Source organism: Cuculus canorus, chromosome 6 (assembly GCF_017976375.1).
Source record: "Cuculus canorus isolate bCucCan1 chromosome 6, bCucCan1.pri, whole genome shotgun sequence".
Classification (NCBI taxonomy): Eukaryota; Metazoa; Chordata; class Aves; order Cuculiformes; family Cuculidae; genus Cuculus; species Cuculus canorus.
This window is the reverse complement of record NC_071406.1, coordinates 23681403-23703259: the sequence shown is the minus strand read 5'-3', so window position 1 is coordinate 23703259 and position 21857 is coordinate 23681403. Positions and strand designations below refer to the sequence as shown.

The 21857-nt window shown below is 40.4% G+C and overlaps 1 protein-coding gene across 1 annotated transcript in view; it reads left to right on the top strand.

The window, feature by feature from the left end:
• The first annotated feature begins 9331 nt into the window (after positions 1 to 9331).
• Positions 9332 to 21857, top strand: part of WIPF1 (WAS/WASL interacting protein family member 1) — a 38816-nt gene continuing 26290 nt past the window's right edge. The window contains 3 exon segments of the mRNA XM_054069905.1: positions 9332 to 9458; positions 12832 to 12945; positions 14270 to 14387. The gene's annotated coding sequence lies outside the window, so the exon portion shown is untranslated.

The following is a 21857-nucleotide window of genomic DNA, read 5'->3' as shown; positions in this document are numbered from 1 at the left end:
TGCTTTGAAACGAAGGAGAAGATATTCCTTAAACATACAACTTTTCCAATCAATAGTTCTGGTGGCATCTGAGAACCCAAAACTCTCAAATGGCAGTGGACAGCCCCAACACTTTGTTTTAATACAAGGCAGTAACATACCACAAGGAAATAATTCTCCCTTGCACCTTCATACTGTAATTTCAAATGCAAGTTCTGCATTTGATCTGAATAGATGGCTTAGGGACAGACAAAATCCATTTCGTGGCACAACTTGGTTTAATATATTAATCTCAATTGAATTGACTAGTGTCTCTTGGGTGTAAAACTCATGTTCTTATTTGAAATTAAAACTAAACAAGATTATCTTATGCTTTTCAAAGTGAAGCATCTTACTGTGGAGAGTTGCTGCACAGTTATGCTTGTCTCCTTAAACGGAACCAGAGCAATATTTATTTCCTCATTTATTGGTTATTCTCTTCCTAGCAGGTCTCTACAGGATCAGTGTCTCCAAGCTCTATTATAGCTTTTTTTTTTTTAATTTGTGTCATTAAAAAACAAAGTATGTATGCTGACTGGAGACAGGAAGAAGACAAATTAACTGGAGCTGCTATACGGAACTAGAAAATGAAGTGTTCCGTTACTGACAAACAGATTGAGATGACTGGACAAGTTCCCTCTTTATTCATTTAAAATGTCCAGTTGTTTAGCAGAACATCCCTGATAATGTGAGTGAATTGCAGGGTAAAACCCAGTTGGATGTCATCATGTGCAGTACTTAAATGAGAACACTGAGGGATTTTGTGCTTCCAAGGGAAAGAAATATCATTATCTTCTCATTTGTTTTACTTTAAAAATTCCCCAAGAAAGTTTCCGCTTACGAGGAGTGATGGAGTTTTTAGTTCTTTACAATAAGAGGGGTATATGACTGCTCTTTTTTTGCTTAGACTGAGAGCTTTTATTCTTCTCACAAATGTTTGTTCACTTGTCCACTCACTAATCAGCAGGACTGATGGGGCATTAAAGAAACCACGGTAATGATACCACGTGGTATATAATACCACAGTATTCACAGCTTCCAAGCCCTTTGCTCTGTGCTATCTACTGTGAAGTATGGACAGAAGCAAATGAAAATAGAATGGAAAAACGCTTCAAGAAAAAGGAAAGTAACAAAGTGCATTTTCACCTTCTTCCCTTTACAATAGAGATAAGGAAGTGTCCCACTGCCATTTCTTAGCTAGGCATGACTTAATGCCCAAGGAATTGAGAACAGAGAAAAAGACACAGTGAAAGAAATCTCTCTGGGCTAGCAAGGAGACTTGATGGGTGCAACCATGGGGCCACCCCTGCCTTTGATACAAAATTGCTGTGGGAGGTCAGCATGGAGCAGAGACCAGTGAGGCAGGGGACATCTTACCCAGGGCTTTCCTCTGATCTGTTTTCCATTGGGTTTCTTGAGGTCCTGCCTCTGTTCTCTGGTGGGCACTGCTGGTTATTTTTGGAAATCACCATCATGAAGGCAGGACCACTCTTCTATTTTAAAACTCCAGTGCCCTTGGCATCTTTCTTCTCAAGTTTTGGGGAGATGCTGTGCTGTGACTATATGGGGGGGAGGAAGGCATTTGTAGGTGTTTGATGCAGTAAACCTCAGTTTTGTCTAGTGGAATTGTCACAAATTGCAGTTTTGCTTCTCTATTTAACCCTGACCTGTTCAAGTCTTGCTTGCTTCATTTCTCAACAGAGCATATGAACTGTCATTTTCTCTAATGTGCATCAGTAAAAGGTCTCAGATCCTGTCACTAAGGAATCCTGCCTTATGTAAGGCCAAGTATAAAAAGAGATTTTTAAATATTTCTTAAGGATATAATTATGGCAATAGCATCATGGACAATCAAAGGTCTTCAAAATCAGAATTCCTCAGGGCAACATGAGGTGCTGGCTTTGCCATTTAGAAGCTGAGAGAACAGCTTCTAAACAGCTTTCCATTTAGCAGCAAAAAGCCCAAAGTTAAATAAGTCACAAAGTTTACTTAAATCCAAACTATTAACATCATGAAACCTCAAGTAGGTATAAACAGCCTGTATCACAGCTGGTGTAGCTGAGCCCCTGCTGGAAGTATGTAGTGACAGGGAAGTGGGTGAAGAAATACCTTTAGACTCCCGCAGCGTGTGGGGATGCTTCAAGGCATTGCCGGTGAGAGCTAGGGAGTATCAGCTCACAGCTCATCCTCTGTGAGGGACCATGCTGCGAAGAGCTGGCTCTGCTGGGACATGGCCCACAGACCAACTGGAAGCATTGGGCTCTACTAAAATACCTGTGACTAATCTTATCTCCCCCAAGGGGCCTGTGCTGTCATGCTCACTGCACTCTGGGGCAACTTTCATTTTTCAGGCCGAGCAGAAGGTTTTTAGGAGGCCCCTGCTGCTCTCTTCTGTGCTGTTCTCTTAGGTCACTACTGTGGTGCAGCCTCGCAGGGGAGTCGGCAGCTTCACTGAATAGTCTAGAAATTGGACTGTAAGGCATTTCTGCTCTGTTAGCAACTTTTCAGACAGCCATGCTTCAAAGTAAACAGAGCTAGAGTTTTCTGTTGTGTGTAGGTAACACCCGCAGAGCCAAAGCTGTACACTTAGCTATAAATTTAATTATGCTGTTCTCTGCTGAGTACCTGGCCTTTTGCTATCGAGAGAGGAAAGAAACAAAATACATGCAGTGGGATACAGACAGATGATTAGAAGTTCAGTTATGTTCTGGTGTGGACCCCCTACTATTAAGGGAGACCTGGTGCCAAGCTGCTCTGAGCCAGAGTATCGTACTACTGCCTCTACTACATACTACCCTCAATCTCTACCTGCAATTTGGGTGCTTACCCCGACTGCCAAGAGTGTTGTGGGAAATTGCATAGCCAAGACATCAGAAGCCCAGTTCCTTTTATTTGTCTAGCTGTGGTGGCAACACAGTGTCCCCACACCCTTTTTGGGTAGGGGTGTTGCTTTATGTCTTGTGAGTGCAGTCTTTTGATAGATGCTTCAGTTCTAGCAGTTGAAGAAATCAGGTTTTAATGATATTGAATGACTTCCATGCTGATAGCCATTATGAAGTAGTCACATTGCTAGTGAGGATTGAAACTGTTCCCTGATAGCTACTGAGTGATCTGTTCGGACCAGCGCCAACCTTGGGAATAATGATGCAAGCAGTCTCACTTGGATGTGTCCCATGTAGCTACTCCTTACATACGAGTGAGATGTAGTAAGTCTCTTAATCGAGTTGAATCTTTCACTGTCTAAGGGAAGAGAGACCTTTAGTCTCCAAGGCTGTTATCTGGATGCTTTTCATATACCCTGCAATTCCCTGTTACTTTTTTAACTACTGCTCTCATAATTCAGAGTAATAAACTCTCCTAATTCACAGTAATTGCATAGATAATCAAATGAGAATGTGGTATGTGGTGGATATAATATATTCATATACTGAGCCTGCCTTTCTCCTGTTTATTCTTGGGAGAATATTGTTTTTAATTAATATTAATGAAAAAAACCACATAATCTGGTTTTGCGCAGGATCTGATTTTGCTTGCCTTACTCGGGCATAGTTCTAGCCAGTATGGGATTGCTGGCACTTGCACCTAAGCAAGGAGTAAAAGATCTCATCCATTATATAGCAGAGAAGCTGCTTCTATTTTAAAATTGCCCAGCAAGTATGCTTAAGCTCTGATCTGTAGCTATATTTGGCATCCAGATATTCCTGATGTGGAATATACCACCCATGGGAAGAATGCAAGAAATGGACTAAAGTTCCCACTGACTAAGACTTCTTTTCCCTTTCAAAAAGAGTAAAAGGGCATGAGCTTTGGATAGGATGCCCCTACTAGAAAATGGTGCTCAGCTCTTTTGTCTCCAGTGAAATTAGGCCAGTATATACTCCTGTGTTATTCTGCTTGTAGTTAGCTCCCTTTCTGTTTTCTACCTAATCTTGATTTTTTCAGTCCTTACACCTGAATGAAGATTTAGAATGTAGAGAAGACATAAACTAAGCAGAAATAACAGCTTGAAACTATATGGCTTATCTCAGATGAAAAAAATTACTATTGTCAATGCGTGTTGTTTTTGTGATTTTAAACTTTGTGGATGTGTTGGTAGATCATGATTTTAGCTTTGTTTGCATGTACATATATGTATGTGTGTATATATATGTACCTAAATGCTGATGGGAAGTTTGAATTTAAAATATTATCCAGATTTCTTTTAAAAATATATGATCTTTTCTACTGAAAGAACAAAGTATATAAAAAATCTTCATTAAATTGTTCATATTTGAAACATTGTAAACGTCAAGACTCGCACAAATAGCTAAAAGCATCCTGCTATAATAAATATCTTTTCATATTGCTATCATAGCAATGGTATATAGTGTAAAATATATTAAAATATATATATTTCAAGTATATTTAAAAAGGTACTTGAAGACTAGGCATGGCATTGACAAAGCATAACAAACACCACTCTAGAAAAACAGCTAGGAGGTTTTTACTGGAGGAAAAAGTGTTGAAAATACTGTTTGGAAAGCTAGCATACATTGTTTCTTATGTTGGTGGACCTTTTGAGTAATCCCATATTTTTTGATCAGGTCAAGGTGAACCTCTCAAACTTAGTGTGTAAAAAAGCTACAAACTAAGAAATTGGGTTTTATGTGAAACAAAGTATAGCAAGCAATGATCAGCATCATTCCTTTTAATAAAATTTGCTATTTCATTCCTGAGAAATTTTTAAGTTTATTAGGAATACCTATAATGATATGAAATGACTTCCACAAAGAGACTTCTCATTTTAGAAATATATATTACGATATATATAGTAAAACGTATGCAGTGCAGAACTTCTCTTCTGTTAATATCTCTACTACTGGAGCACCGAGGACAAGCAACTTTGAGAGCAAAGTTCATTGGTTCAGCAGTTTACACTCAAGTTGAGAAATATGTAGGTGTTTCTAAGCATATTATGTTTACTTAGTAATGGCTTTGAATTACATGGTTGTCCTCCTAACGCTAACCTGTGGCTTAAAACCAAGGGTGATAGCTGAAAGCGTAACATTGGATGCACACATAGCTGTGTAAAGGGGTTTTGTCTCAGAGTTCGTTAGTTTTGCAGGGTTTTTTTTTTTTTTTTTACTAGTATCAGACAGGACTGGAGCAGCGTAAAAACTCTTCAGCTTCCAGACATGTGACCACAGAAGAGGAATATCCTGGATGAAGGACAAGATAGATTGTCTGGTTTATGTGGTAGGATTCTCCCACCCTCAGAGAACATGTTAATATTTCATTGTTCTGAGGAGATGTAGTGGGCACCATTAAATATTTACATCTCTCTACAAAGTCATGTGGATGCCACCAGGCTACCTAGCTCTACATCACACATGCTCTAATTCACCCCAAACACCCACTGTTTGCTAATCTTCAGCCCCCGTCTGTGCCGATAATGAGCAAGAGGAAATGGAAACAGCAGGGTTTATATGCTACTGAGAAGCCCCAGTTTCCATGCCTGGTTGTAATTCTTTCAACAAACTCTTGCCGACTGTGCTCCTGCTTTGAAGTTGTAACACCTCTGTATTAGTGCTCAGCTCTGGTGGTTTGGCAAACAGATTTGGGTTGGTGGTTTTGTTTTTTATTTTGTAGTTGGATATTAGCAGCTCCACACAACAGCTTACTCTTGCACTCTAGTGCCTGCTTGAGGTCAGGAGCAGTACAGATTGTTTTGCCCAATCACTGAGATGTTAATTGCTCATATTTGCTGGTGTCGGGTACCAGACATATCCACTATTCTGTGTGTGTGTTTTAGCCATATTAGCTAAGGGGGTGAATTTCCACATAATTAATAAATAGGGCCCACTTTTATAACGCAGATGGTATGTGTGGGTTTTGAATGCTGCCATGCAGCATGCTCCATTAGCTTGGATCATCGTTTCCAGTAGATGCAAATGTGTGGATGTGGGATAGAGCACATTTCTAATCTAATCCCAAAATCTCGGAGCCTGGGATTGCTTTTTTTTGATCCCTGTAGCACAAGACAGCAAATTATTTGTGTAAATGGCTTTACAGCTCTGTCTAACATCCCTATGTAGCTTATCTGTCAGGCCACCGTGCCCCTTGTTATTGCTGCCGGTGTGGTCCTTGATCTATAAATCAAATGCTGTTTGATCTTGTGGCGAGAGAGCTGAAGTCATTTATGGTCTTAAAAACGACTTGTGCCACTTGCAGAGTTACTAACACATTGTGTCCATTAGGTACCCAGGTGTACATAAGGAAGAGCATCAGGTAAACTTTCCATTCAGAAGATAGAGATGTTTTTGTCTTGTGTAGATATAAGGTGAGAGGCAGTATTAGTTATAAGCTGGTGTCTTATCACTTAAGATTACTGCTGAAAATCCTGTTGAGGTTTGGGTCCTCTGTAGGATGCCAGTCAACAGATTCCTCATCTGTGACAAGGATGGAGAAATAAGCAGTTTGTTTACAGAGGACAGAATTTATCAGGCTTCAGATGTTTCCCTTTGTCTTTAATGGTCTGCGGTCAAAGCTGACAGACCCTCTGGTGTCTATGGTGGCTCAGCAAGCCTTGCTGTGTGAGGGCTCTGCAGACATGCTGAGTCCCCTCAAGGTCACACAGCTGCCTTTGCTGTGCCTGCAGTGCTTTCTCTGTCGCCCCACTGAGGTGCCGCTGCACTCTGAACCTGGCTAAATCAACACCCTGGGAGGCAGTTTTCCTTGGGCGTAGCTTAAAAGTAGCTGGGAGACTGCTAGGAGTTACCTGCTGGGCAAAAAAATTCCTCCTGTCTTGAACAACCCGGAGTATCTGGTAGGACATAAAACTACATTTGCCCTACCGATGACTTCAAGCGCAGCTCTGGCACAGTCCAATATATGTGACTAGATCCTCACACTGTGGATGACACATTAAAAGTAATTTTGTAAATGTAGCCCCTTCTTGAAAATGTAGAGAAAAAACCCATCTCTTGTGAGGGATACAGGCTGTCTGAAAGACACTAGGTGAACAGCTGGAGGAGGACAAAGAGGCAGTGTGCTGAGAGCAAACATGGCCACTTCCTGAACTCTTCAACTTCCCCTCGGTGCCTCTGAAGCTCAGGGTCCAGCATATCATGTCTCTGCACACTTACCGAGGGGAAAATGCTTAAGCTGCATGCGTCTCACAGTGCTCTCAAGTGTCTTCCAGAGTAAATAATTCCTTGGCCATTTGGCCTAAAACTTTGAATGGAGGCAGAGCAGGTGCATCTGCGGACATGTGTTTGTACATGCAGTCCTGCTGCAACAGCAGAAGCTCAGATCTGCATGCGCAAGTAGGCGTGTGTGCATCCAAAGAGAGTGATGAAAAAGCATCCATTTTGTGGACTACTCCTTTTCAGTCATGTATAGATCCCTTTTGTGGGGGCACTGTCTGTACATACACTTAAAATACATCTCGTATTAGATGGGTGTGATTTGTTCAGTGCTTAGATACTGAAATTCCTTGAATTGGAAAGGTTCATGCTGGTCTCATCTTGTCAGCCTGAACATATCTGCTGCTCTCCCAAGCTTGTCCCTTTATCCAGCAATTTTTATACTGTGTTTGCCAGTTTCTAAGGAAGGTATGATTATCCTTGCATAAGCACAGAACTTGGCAGATCCCAGCAGCAGGCACGTGCTGCTCTGAGAAATCCTGTTGTTTGTTGCTGCCTCTTTGCCAGAGGTCACCACTCCTGCATCTCTGTGGGTGAGAGGGATCTTTGAAACCATTGCCACTCAATTTCCAGCAGGATCAGTCAGGTTACTTTAACCTGCTGATAAAAATGATTGGAGTTAGTTTGGCTTGCTTGATAGCAGTAAGCTAGTGAGTGGTGGTAGGAAGCCCCAAGGCAGCAGATGGGGAGGTAAACCCTGACTGGTGGTCACCAGGAGGCTGCTCACAGCATTAATGTCTTCATCTGGCAGTTTAATTTAAAAGATGGCATTTTTAGTGGCAATGTCTTAATTCACATAGAAATTATATAGAACCCATCAACCAATGGGCAAAGAAGGAGATCCTATTGGTTTGCTCTGAGCCTCTCGCTGCAAGTTGTGGGTTTGTGTTGCAGCCTGGGTAGCAGCACAGCCAGCTCCTTGCCAGCAGTTGTTCCCTGCTGCATGAGAGTAGGAAAATGAAAAAATAAACTAATCAACTTTTGAACACTAGATCAGTTCCTTAGTATAGTCCATGGCGCAGGCTATGGAGCCACTGCGCCAACACACCTGAGAAGGCCAGGGGTATGGTTGGAGAAATGAATAGCAGTAAGGGAACAGCCAAAAATGAGTGTTGATGCAGAAAGCTTTGGGTCCCAAATATGTAGCATCACTGTCTGTTCGTTTGCTTTCCTTCTGCTTTCAAGTTCTTCACACCCACACTCAGGTGCAGCTAAATCCAATCAATCCAAATCCAAACCCAGCAGCGCTGTTTGTTATCAGTCTTAAAGAGAACCTGTCTGGCTATGTAGCCCATTCATCTTCACTCAGTCCTTAACGGGCTGATCCAGGCACTGGCTGTTGTTGTTCCAGCTCATAAGGAGAATATTCCAGCAGAGCAGTATCTCCTTGCTGACCCTTGTAACGCTGTTCTGCCTCTCCTCTGACAGAGTAGTCTTAAAACTTTATCTCCAGGCTTGGTCAGCATTTCTGATGTTGGTACCACTTAGGATTAGATTGCCTTTTCAAAATTCACGTGTCTTTAAAGAAAACTTCTGCTAAAGGACCCCTATTGACTCAAATCCTGTAAACATATTCTTCTAACCCAGGACTTTACTGTCCTTCCTCTTATAACATATGTCCAGGCCTGTTTGACCCATCACTAGATGACAATATATGAATGCTCACTACTGCAACTGAGAAGAGAAATTCTACTCTTCTGCATTCATAGGGCTCCAATTCCTGTGAAAGCTGTTTAACATATTCAAATGAAAAATATTTCTGAAAACTGCTGATAACTGCATCTATTCTGACACATCCATTCATTACCACTGTGAAATTTTGACAAATACCCTTGAGCTGAAATGTCTTATGCCTGCAGCATAATTACATTTTCCACTATTGCATTTATTTCCCCTTTAAAAGAAGGGGGGAGGAACACATAACTGAGCCTACTATAACCAAATGATATTCAGCGTTTGTATTAATACAAAGAAATTGTACAAAAAGGTCCATTGAATCATGGAGTGATTCAGAAGGCGATAGAGGAAGGCTCTTTGGCTATGTAGAAATGTCAGTGGTTCAACATGAGAGCAGAAAGCTCTTCAGCATTCTGTAAGGGACATTTAGTTGCTTCATCTGGTTTTAAAAAGTACGAAGCAAGTCTAGCAAGGTGCAGTGAGGAAGTGTGGTGTCACATGCAGCTCTGCAGGAAATGAGATTGAAGCTGGTGGGGAAGTTCAGAACTGGGTGACCTCCAAGGGCTTCAAAGAGCACAGGTTAGTCCTCTTAAAATGTCTCTTTAACAGTCCTGCAGGGATTCTGCATGCATGTTTTCGGCAGAGAGGCATAGGAAATGGGCTGCATGGCATTTGTATGAGCAGATAGCAGGCAACATGGGCTTTCAGAGCAGAACGCTATGGGGCAAAAATAGGAAATTCATCTTTGAGTTAGTTCAGTTTGTGAGAGTTTGAAGCCTGCCTTGCTGTACAACAGCACTGTGGACCTGAGTCACCGTTAGAAGTGTGAGTGAAATCTTCTCAGTCCTGTTAAGAGTTTCACGTAAAGAGTATAAGATCTTGATTTTTGATAGAAGTGTTCAGTGTTAATGAATACCAGAAAGTGCTTTGCCAAGCACAGGTTAAAGCTGTTGACTATAGTGAGAATTTCACTTTGTTTGTTTTGGCTGTACCAAGTATATAGTCATTCTGTTTGATTTTACTGGTATAGCCTCTTGTTAAGGTTTTCTCTCGTTCCTGGCAATTCCTGGCTTTGCTGTGCTGAAGGGTTTTGGATTGAGAATGCACTGTGCAGGGAATGAAACTGCACCAATTTTGTGCTGGAGAACTTGTGAGCTCTCAGAGGGATGCTGTTTAACGAGATGTACATTTTGTATTCCTGCACAAAAATACATTCATTACTTTCAAATATCACTACGTTAATTAAAACTTTTGAATGCAAAGTCAGAGTGAAAGTTAAAATAAACTTCAAGTTGATAAAATGTAAGCTATTGTAGTCTTCACAGAATCTGAACTAAAACTAAATCCCAGCACAGGGCACACATGGTGCTGGGAAAGTGTGGAGGGGAAGAGGAGATAATGTAGCTTCAGTCAATGGCAAAGGTTCTTGCTCCACAGAGACTCCCTGGCTCACTAGGCAAGGTTACAACTTGCCAGGCAGAGGGGCTTGGACAGTGGAAGCAGTTGTAATCTAGCATGAACTGCAGCTCTTTGGAATGATAGATGCTGTACCAAGGGTACACTAGAGATTAAAATCAGAGCTTTGAGTGTCAGGCAAGTATTCCTAAAACTGTCCACAATTCTTCCCAAATATTTTTTAAAACATTTTCTTGGTTCTGTAAAAAACCCAGACTAATTGTGCTGCTATTTTACCCTCCTTATACCACCTAAGCGGTATAATCCTGATCTGAGTTTAACAACATCTACGTAAAATGAATGTAGAGGCTCAGGAAGAATCAGGCTGCAGAAGCAGGGAAGTCCACACCTTCTCATGCCCAGGGAGGCAGATGTTGAGTCTAGCTCATCTGAAGGATGCCGTGGGTCTCAGGAATTTGTGTAGCACAGCCGTGTTTCTGGATGGTTAAGAGCTCTGGGGCTTTTGCTTTCTGCAGCCTTACAGAGCTTGCTCTTGTGTTTTCAGCTTTGGAATTTTACATGCAGCAGACTCTGGACTTAGCTGGTTCCTCTGCTTCTGTAAAACTGGCAAAGAGAGCCAAAATTCTGCCCCAATTTTTCCTCTCTGCTCTGTTAGGGTGTTTCAGGTCTCTTAGCCTTCACCAGAGCACTGTGAAACTCAGCTCTTTTTAAGAATGTGATTTAAAAGCAATTTAGTAAAACCCCACTGCAGACATTTTCATTTCAGCCTAATCCTGCCTTATAGCAGCTCATCTCAAATGGATTAGGAGTTGGTTTAAGATAAATATAATGACTTGTAAATAATATATTTGAGCCTCTGTGCAGTAGTTTATGCCAGGTATTTGGAACTGAATTTAAAAATAAACTGATACACTTTCCTAGATAAATAAGCCTAACACTTGTATTCTGCTACCAGGAGTGATCACAGGCAGCCAGGACTAAAAGAGAAGGCAAAGAGTAGGAGAGGTACAGGAGAGGGGCAATTTCTGAATGGGCCTGTTCCACCAGCTTGCGTTATGAAAACCAGGGAAAAAAAATGTTTCTTTCCCTAGCAAATTAAAAAAGGACTCTGCAAAAAGAGGAAAGGGAATAAAGAGTACAGACTAAACAAAAGGAAATAAATATGGATTGGAATGAGAGAGGAGGAAACCAAAAAAAAAAAAAATAGTAAAAAATGGAACCAGATGGAGACAAATTCTGTGTTCATGAAAAAATCCTCCTCTTTTACTAAATTTCAAAAGGAAGGAAGACTGTGTGTATGTATTTGCACATATTCATAACACCAATGGAAGAAAAAATCATTTTTCAGTATGATTTTTTTCTTTAAAATTATTTATTTTGGTTTCTTTCCCCTGGGCAGTATTAGTATAACTTTATAGCTCTCTAAAACTTACAAGTGTTAAATGAAAGCAATTTTCAAGTATCCCTTTTTCTGAAAACAAACAGAATAAAATTTTCAGAATGCCACTTTAATCACTGACTGGTTTTGGTCCCCGAAAGCAACTCGGCTGTATTACTCAGTTCACTTTGTGTCCACTGTACACTTGGATCCATAGCAGAGGGTTTTCCTACTCTCTGCAAGGGAAAAAATAAGAGTTAAGATGTGCAGCACCAGTTAACGTGAACCTGAACTGAATAGGCCAGCTTCAGAGAGTTTATAGCAGGATTGCTTTGCGAGTTTCATTTCACCACATTGTGTTTGCAAAAGTTTCATACCAGGGAGGGACTTGAGACTTTGATCTCAAATAGAAGTAAATCCATAAAATGCTGAATGGTTACTGCTCACTTTAAATTGACTGGATTGTTGAAGACATTTTGTGGTTTCAATATTAAATACACAAAGTGGACAAGGGTATCTTTTGATGGGACATCGTTTGCAGCACATCACAGACACATCTTGTTGGCTGTTCCCTCCCTCTTCCTTCCCCCTCCACAACTGAATGCAAGTTCTGCAAATCATTTCTGTAATTAACTGCTAAAAGCATTTACAGAGTGAAGGAAGTCAGTTTTACTTTTAATTAGTTGATTTGTTTCAGCTTTTGCATGCATTTTTCTCTAGCCTAAATTATAGAAACCCACTTACTACAAAGCTGATCAGTAGACCGTGGCTCTTTTAAGAGGATCAACTATAGCAGTGGGTAACTCCATTCAGTCTTACCACAACATCCATCCACACATGGTTTTAGGCTTTTCTGTTTTCATTCCACCATTTATATTTGCTTTTACTATGCCATGCTGAAGTCAGGGGAATAGTTTGAGAACAAATTGGACCCTTTGGCATCAGAAACTGATAGAGAAAGCACAGCCAGTGAATTTTCCTGTTCTGATTCCTCTTTAGATGGAGGAGGGCTCCTCCTTACACACTGCCAGTTTCTCATGCAGTGTCTCTACTTGCAGAAGGAAATGTGTAGCAGGTAGGTACCCAGGCTATGTGGTCCTCAATTTTTTGCTTTTGCAATTAATTGTTCCTTTTTTTTTTTTTAATTATTCCTTGCAGGAATGTGCAGCCTGGGAAATTATGCTGCCATCTAATTAACTTCATCGGATGTATTCTGGACTGAATTTACCAGGTCTCCTATTCTGTGCAAGCATCTCTCCTGCTGGTGACAAGGTACTAAGACTGCAGGGTTTGCAGTGGGAGAGGATGGGAACGGGAGGAGTCACTGTGTGAGCAGCACAAAGAAACACATCCCCAACATGTGCCATCTCTGGCCTCTAACAGTCAGAAGGCTTACAGCCATCTCTTGTCTTGATTTGCAGTGATATAGGAGTCATTCTTCTCTAGGGCAGGATTAATGGCAATGCCAGTTTACTGACATGCTCTGATGTGGCACACCTTTCAGGTTTAGGTGCCTGAGGTAACATCAAATTTCCTGCCAAATCCACAAGCTTTTAACACATTCAGCGGGTTTTGATTTTTTTTTTGCTCCAGTAGCACAGGACTAACAGTGGAGAGATTTAAGACTTCACAAGTAGGTCAGGAGACCTGAGATATGATTTGACCTGTGAATTCGTAGTTGTCCTGACTTACAGCATGACATTACACTTGAAAACTGCTCAGTGAAGGCTGCAATGTTCAGAGTTTGGTGCTAATAAACAGGACTAATCTGGGAAGGTCTGCTGAGATACATGGTGAATCAGAAAGAAAGAAATAACAGTAAGTTTACTTCTTAACTATTTTTTTTCATTGGAGCAGAGGCTCAAGCAGAAAGCATGTGGTATAGATAGGCTGCAACATGCTGGCCTAGAGCTGGTGCAGTCCAACAGGTCAAATACTATTTCCTATCTGAAATGGACTGTACTGTAAGCCCTGACTCTGGCTTCTTTGTGATTAGTGGGCTGGGTAGAAACTCATGCTGGGAGGGTCCCAGCGGTGTTTGGGATTTTGGTTCTCTGTAGACACAAGCACAAAACCATTCTGGGCTGCTGCTTGATAAGGTTCTGTTGCTGGTCCCAGTGGGTTGATGTTTCAGTGTAGTTTTCACAGTGCATTTCCTTTGGAAACCACACTTCGGAGAAATCTGGGTGCCAGGCTTGGGAGACATGAGAGGGAAGAGTTAGCCCTAGGAGCAGACAAATGTCTGGCTTCATTCTTGACTCCACAACTCGTACTGAGCATGATGAACTGCTGCCAGGATGAGGATTGGTGCAAAGCCTAGTATTTGGAGAGTTATTCCATATTAGAGGACCAAAAAAAGACAGTACTAATGTGCAATTAGTAGACAAATACACCTGTTTGGACACTGTGATTTAGAAAGGATGGCCTGTTTGCAGGAGGGACACGTGCCTATAGGAAAAAAAAGAGTATTTTTAAAAATTGACATTTATATTTGATTTCAAATTAGTAAATTGAATGTTGCAAAAGAACATCCGATGCAATACTGAGATAAAGATAGTGAATTGAGTCACCCTCATCTATTTCACATATGATGCAGGATTATGGAATGTCCTAGGAACGGCAGTAATGATGAGAGACGGACCAAGTAGAGTCCCTGAGGAATGACTGGAGGAGATATGATTGCTTAGCCTGAAGAAAAGAAGATCAAAGAGCATGTAAGCAGTTTTTCAAGTAGATATGAAGAGGAAAGGAATAAATTATTCTGCACATCAGTTGTAAATATGATGAGAAATAGCAATTGAAATCACAGCAAAGGAGGTTTAGATAAGGTACTGGGGAAAGCTTCATTAGCTGCAAGGCTAACAAAGTAGATGATTGAGGGATATTGCAGTATTTCCATCACGGGGGATAGTTAGGGAGAGAAGAGATAAATACCTGACAAATTATATAATCGATAGTGTGTCAGGGAAAGGGTAGATGCCCTCTTCCAGCCCTGCTATCTGTTGTTCTGTATTTGTCTCCTTGTTAACAGTGACTTTGAATTTTGCTGGTTATTGATGAAAGCTGAATAGTTATATTTTAAAGGCAATAAACACTTCCATGTGTGTCATACAGCATATCCCATACTACACTTTTCAGGGAGGGAAGATGACACGATGTTCCTGAGTTTCCTAAGGAGATTTTGCTCTTCTAATTTGGAAGTCAACAGATAAAATGACTGCATTATACTGCACACTGTGGGAAAGTATTCAGTTGTTATCACAAGCAGCTGACAGAGTAACAACCAGGTCTGCTCCCAGAAGAAGGAGACCTGAAAAGGCAGGCTATGTGAATAGTTGTGGGAAGACAGAAAACTGCTCATTTTTATCATTAATCTCAAAACTTTGGTACTAGTGGAAAACTTCAAACTCATGCTGTCTGTGCAAAACCAGTTTGGTCTGCATTGAATGTTATTTCCTAATACCTAGTTTTGAGCAATTAGGGTTCACTTGAAACAGCGTTTGGCTGTGGAGTTCAGGCGTTGTTCATACAGCAGCCCTGGTGCTCTGGTACCCGTTCTGTGCAGAAGAAGGGTTTTTTTCTCTACACAGTGGTGCCTTGACTAGCACCACCTGCAACCCAGCCCCCCATGAGCCAGCCTGCTCGTAAGGGCCTTGACAAATACAGAATAAAACAGTGATCCTCACAATAGCACTTGGTTGAGGACTGTCGGTCATCAGGACTGCAGTTTAAGAGATAAAGTAGACTTCATGAGAGTAATAACATCTGATGACCTGACAACACAAATACAAATATTTGTTTCATCTGTAGGTTTGATCCAGATGCAATAGGTTTTGAATTCAGAAGTTTTCTTTTTATCTGGAAGCTTGCGGATGCAGATTTGAAGTGTTTAACTCTTTGTTTAATTTCTAATTCTGGGTTTGAGAGCTATTAGGAGTTGTATTTAAATCTGCTATATGCTAAACTTAGTCTTCAAACTTACTTAAAATAAACCCAGTTTGGTTTTGCTCATGCAAGCTAGCCAAGCTGTTCAGCCAGTTTGATCAAGGTTTCAGCTGCATTTACAGGATTCAGCAGATGTGATGCTAACTTTAGCTAGGATATAACAACTCTGACAACCATTACAAAGAAATTAAAGAGGAAATTGGCTGTCAACCTTCAATACCTGCTGTTTTAGGGTACCTGCACTGAGCACTCCAGCCTTCAGTGACCTGTTTGTTTTCTCCTCTGACCTTCTGGTAGATTGGTATTAGTGAAGATGAGTGTGAGTAGCCCTGTAGAGTAAGAGGACTTGCCCATGTATGTTCTAAAGAGGAAATGCAAGTGTTGAATTATGGTATGTGGCTGCTTTTGGTTTTTGTGGCTAGGGTTTTTCATGGCATTGGTATGCCATACATACATTTTTTTTTAGATGAAACATACCAAACTACTACTTTCTATGCAAAAAGCTGCATTCAGAATACCAGCAGGAGCTCAGCTGGACCTGCTTGGAAGCAAATAACCTCCCAAACCAGCTGCTCCTTGAGCTCCCAATGAGATCCTATGCAGACTGTGAAGCTTGCTGTCTCAAGAGGCACCAGCTTAAATGGAAGCGTGATGCTAGCTGGGCATCACTTCCAAAAATCTGGGAAGAACCAGGAAGGAGCCACTGTCAGCCCCAGAGCAGCTGGCCGAGGGATCTTGTCTCTCCTTGAACAATGTCTTGCAGCTTTCACTGAATTCTAGCAAGATATGGATTTGTCTCTCTAGTGCGTTCACTTGCCTAGCATGTCCACCTATTTCTGAATGATCTGTGCAGTTAGCTAGATATGACCTCATAAGTGATGTCACCACAGTCCCCTGAGCCCCATGGTAAGCCAGAGCAGGCAACACATTGCCTTTGACTTACACTTGCTGCATGGAAACTCTGGGTTGTCAAAGGCCATGGAAAATGGTTAAAATAAAATGCAGATAGCTGAATGCAATGTTTTTCTTTTAATTCATGACTTGAGCAAATGCTCTCTTTTAATGTGTGTGGACTCAACCACCTTCTCAAGTAGAAAGTGGGTGATACTGCAAGTTTCCACAGGATCTAGCCTGTGTTGCAGCAAAAAGCAATGCAGCTGTGCTGTATTTCTTTCTGCTCAGGAAGAAACACAGGATACGCCGCCTCCTTGCACAGAGGAAGATTGACTGGTTCGTGTGCTAAGCCATGAAAGGCTTTGCCCTGCCTATTTTTTTGGCAGATGTTATTAATAGTCATTCTTTCCAGCTTCTCTTCTTCACTTGCTAGCAAAGCACTTGCCATATGCAGCTGTAAAACGTTTCCAAAGAGAAATAAATTGGAGCAAAGACTTCTGTAATCGGAGACATGGAGAAAAACAGAAGGGCGTTTTCAATTCATTGTCCTTGATTGCTTCTGGTTTGATTTGTACCATGCTTTAAACTAATCCCCTTTTCAGGACCTCTTGCTTGTCCACATCTTTGTCTTCCCAGTGTTGGTTCTAGTGACACCAAGTTGATGATCGAGGCAGTCAGAAGTCAGTAGGAGAGCCTTGTACTGGGTCAGTAGTGCCATGTAAATCCTGTGGTGAAGCTAGGAAGACCTAAGCCTCTATCAATGGGGTTTTGATGCCTAAGTTGGAAAATTTCTATTTGGATATCAAAGTTAAAGATCACAATTATAGTTTTTCAGGACATTTTTATTGAAAAGCTTTTCTAATTAAAGCCATTAGTTTATAAAAAACTTTTTTTTCCTGAGATTGAAGGTGACTTTAGTACAAAATTTAAATTTCAGACACTTGAAAGTTCTAAAACTATCTATCTCTTAAAAGAAATTTAAAATACCTAAAGCAAATATAGACTCTGCTGAAATTTTCACTCCTAAAAGCAAGAGTAAAATTTTGATTTTCTTATATTTAAATTATTTTCTAAAATCTTAATTGAAATATAAATCTCTTCATGTCTCAAAGTCTGACTATACGTAAAACTAGCTTCCCACTTACCTCTTTTTTTTTTTTAAATCCCAAATTCACATTATTAAATCCTGTTGTATACCAATACACACAAATTTTAGTGCCTCTCCAGGTAGAACATGGAATCTACAGTCCTAGGAGGACTTAATCCTTAATATAGCATTAGAATTGCTTTGAGTCTAAAATAACCAGACTCATGCAAAACAGAAATTTTACCTTGCCATTTATTAGATAATTGACAAGATAAGCTGGGAGGGATATTTCATAAATGAAATCCTTAGAAAATATCTCTGAGCATAGAGCTTTCGGCTGGACAATAAAAACATTAGATTAAGTATGGACAGCTTTACTGTGTGCCCTTACTGTAGGTGTTTAAATTGACATTCTCCGCAGATGTGTACTCGGCTGCCTCTGTGCAAGCTTAAAATAATAATATAATACAAAATAATATAATAATCCCAATGCCAAGACTGAGTCTTCACTTCAAGTGCCAGATGTAAAATCTGAACCTTGTGTTTCAATGTTGTTTTATCTATATTTCATGGGTATCTATATTTCATAAATATCAAACATAAAAATGTCTTTAGAAGTTATTTTGAGTTGAGTTTTTGTTGTAGCTCTACTCTTGTAAATGAAATAAAATATATGTATTGTGATTGGTCAATACTCATCTCTGCTTACCTTATAATAGTATAAATATGAAGAATATTTAGTATTTTTCAGATTTTACTCTTTGCATTTTGGCAGCTTCTTTACGAAATACTTTCAACATCTATTAGCTGTACCTTCCTTTTCTAAGTGACGTTTGACATTTTTTTCCTTGCCAAAAGGCAGCATTGGAAATACTTAACAGAAAAATTCATCCCTGTGTAACTCAGGATTTTTTCCAGATTGGACCAAATGGAAATTGTAGGTGATAGGAACAGTGCATGAGCACTGTGGGTGACTTGCACACATGCAAACTCAGATATTGAAAGCTAAGTTCTCTCCTGTTATGCATGAAGCAATATTCAAGCATGACTTAAGGTCTGTTCCTTCCACTGTTCCGGCCCTCAGACAACTGCCACTAGGATGGCAGGCTACTTGCCTGAGGATCTCTCTAAACACCAGTCTACCAGTTGCACCTCCCTCACATGGTCTTGATTCACAGGGCTGATCTAGAGCTGCTCTCCATACTGGCCAAATAATAAGGATGTCTTCAAGCACCCTCCTGCCTTTTCTTCTCCACCTGTCCCTCCAGCTGGCTTAAAGGTGACCTTCTGCAGGGCAGTCAACAAACCACCAATTTGCTCTGGAGCTGCTCTTTCCCATAAGTGATTCTAGAGCAGGAGATCCTCTGTAGGGTTTCTATATGAATTTCCATTTGGTAGCAGTTTGTTTCATCCAGTAACTGGTTGTGAAGGTGGGAATGTGCTTGGCCAGCTCAGAATAAGGCATGTGATGGATTCAGTGGTTCAGTATTGCAGGGCGGAAACATGATTCCTTGTGTTCCCTGCTGGTAGTCTGCTTCAGCCCTACCTCTTCAGCTGGTAGACCTCATCATTCATCATACAGATCTGCATTAGTACTCTGGGACCATATTTTCCTCTGGGCTTTGTATACCTGGGGTGAAACTGTAGCAGTTCCTATCAGCTAGGAACAGCTAATAATTTTTTAATTGCATTAAAAATTGGACTTAAAATTAAGCTTTTCTTGCTGTAGTAATAAAGGCAGTGAATTAACACAGTTAATAAGGATTTGTTATAAAATCTATGTTCTTTAAAACAGAGAAAAACATGGTCTGACTTAGTAGATTTTATATATGGCACAAAGAACCAAACAATATAGAGATAACCACAACTTTCAATCTACTTTATATAATGGTTATCAGATCTGTTAGGTTTGTACAAGCCACCTAAATATATTATGTTTTTTTAATTGTTTTACTGGACAGTTTTTAATAGCAATAGTATATTGCTTCCTCTATCTATTTCTCTGAAGTAAGTTGTGGAAGAAGCTTCTTGCTGGATTCCAACCAGGCAGATATTCTGGTGGTACAGGAACATAACATTTTAGCATTGTTTTTCACATGGATTAGAGCAAGACATCATTTGCCAGGATATTACATACATGTGTAAATTTGCACGTGAAATAATGTGTTTTCATTAACCCTGTTGCCTTTCTTTGTTGTTTTTAAATTAATCCATTTCAAACCAAAATATGAATGCTAGGATATTTAAGGTTAAAAAAAAAAAATCTCTTATCCTTAATCGACCTTGTGTTTGGGTTTTTTGGGGGTTTTTTTTTGTATTGCTTTGGACACAGTCTCTCAAGTTTGGTAGAGCTTTTTGAAAAGACGATCACCTTTTGGCCAGAGTCTCGGAGTAGTCTGGGGTCAGCTAAGGTTGGCTCCAACACGAAGAAGGGGTGGTTGAAGCCTTGGTGTTTGCAGGGGGGAGGGCTTGTTTGCTGAAGCAGACCCTCTATTTGTTTCAGATTACTTTTTGCCTCCTGTTTATTATTTCCATTCTGATTCTAAAATATTTTCCACAGATTTATTTTTATATTGTCAAGAACCTTTAAAAATAATTACTGAAACCATAGCAGCCCATCTGAAAGCTTTCTGGGACGCAGTATGAACGACACAGCAGGCCAAACCTCAGAGGGCAGAGGCTCTCTTCCAAGCAAGCAAAACGAATGCTGCGAGTTGCTTTGATTGCTTCTGCAAATGGACACTTTGTCATCTAGCTCCCTGCATGTGCAGATACCCAGTGTAAATTGCCCAGCTTAACATAGCTCAGGGGTTTCAGGCTTTGAAAGTGATTTTAATTTTTATTTCTTGTAAGCCAGTTATTACATAAATTAATTGCAAGTTTTGTACCTATTCTCAGAGGAATCTCTATGATAAAAGACCAGTTATAGTAAAGACTAAAAACTCTTAAGTATGCAAAGTAATGATATATTTTGTGTTTATTCATTTATACCTCAGTAAGCTCAAAATTTTCCATAGATTTGTCTGCAAACTTGTATTAAATCATTTGGGCATGTGAATTATAAAGAAGTAATAATTTTGTGACAACCCAGCAGAGCCTACAAGCAACACAACTTGCCCTGGCCATGTTATTGAAATAAATGTTTAAGTGGCAGAATAAATGCTATTTCATAGCTTTTTGCGTCAGAGGTCAGAGAACATTTGCAGACACGGAGGATACACGTTGCAGGCAGAATGAGCCTTCATTTAGTATGTAGTCAGTTTGTAAGGTCTGATGTGAGTTTCTAGTCAGTTTGTGGTCTGTGAGAGGGGCACAGGGGAAAGTTTCGGGGAGTTTTCCAGTAAGTCATTGTCCGTGGAGACAGATGACAGTATATCTACCTGGTTACTTTTCATGAATTCATGAAGCAAGATGCCAGCAGTGCTGAACACAAGTGATGGCATCTCTGTGCAGACTGTGGCTGTTGTCCTTGCTCCACCAGCCTTCTGAATCCAAAAGATGGTGGTGTGCAGCCTTGATTGCTTACTGTGACATTCCTCAAATTCATTGCTTATGTGTAAATATGATTCAGTGCCTCACAAATGATCTGGTTTAATGACTAACCCTGAGCTACAGTGTAAATCCCTGCAGAGCAGAGAACATCAAGAGACTTAGTGGTATGTACTTTTCTTAGTCTTTAAGTCTGATCATGCCAATTAATTCAAACGCTTTCTCAAAGTCGCAAGGAACAATGGGTCTCACCTAGCCCCCTCGGAAAACTGGCCAGAGTGTTTCCATAAACTCTTATGAGAGTAAACTCAGACTCTCCGTCTCCACTCATTTTAGTGGAGGTTTGGAGTCTCAGCACTTCGCAGCCTCAAATCATCTAAAATTAACTTTCGAATGGAAAAGAACTCTTTTTCTTTTTTTTTAAAATAACTGAAATATCTACTAGACCTCCTTGCCTGCTTCTTGCTAAACTGATTTATTGGACTTGCCACACTGAACTGAGGCTTTTATTGACAGTAACCTGGCTGTGAAGTGGTATTCCTTTCTCTGAACTGTCTTTGGTGAGCAGGTTGCCTTACATTATGCAGGTCTGGGGTTGGGTTTCCTTTTGCTTTTCCCACACTCCAGGCAGATCACCCTTTGATTGATTACTCCTCTAATGACAGGTATTCAAGTTATTCTCTAGTTCACGTTGACATCTGGTCTGTAAAAACTCTAATGCACTCTTGCTTGTGTAGTTGTTCTTTCCCTTGCTGACTGCCCAGGCCAC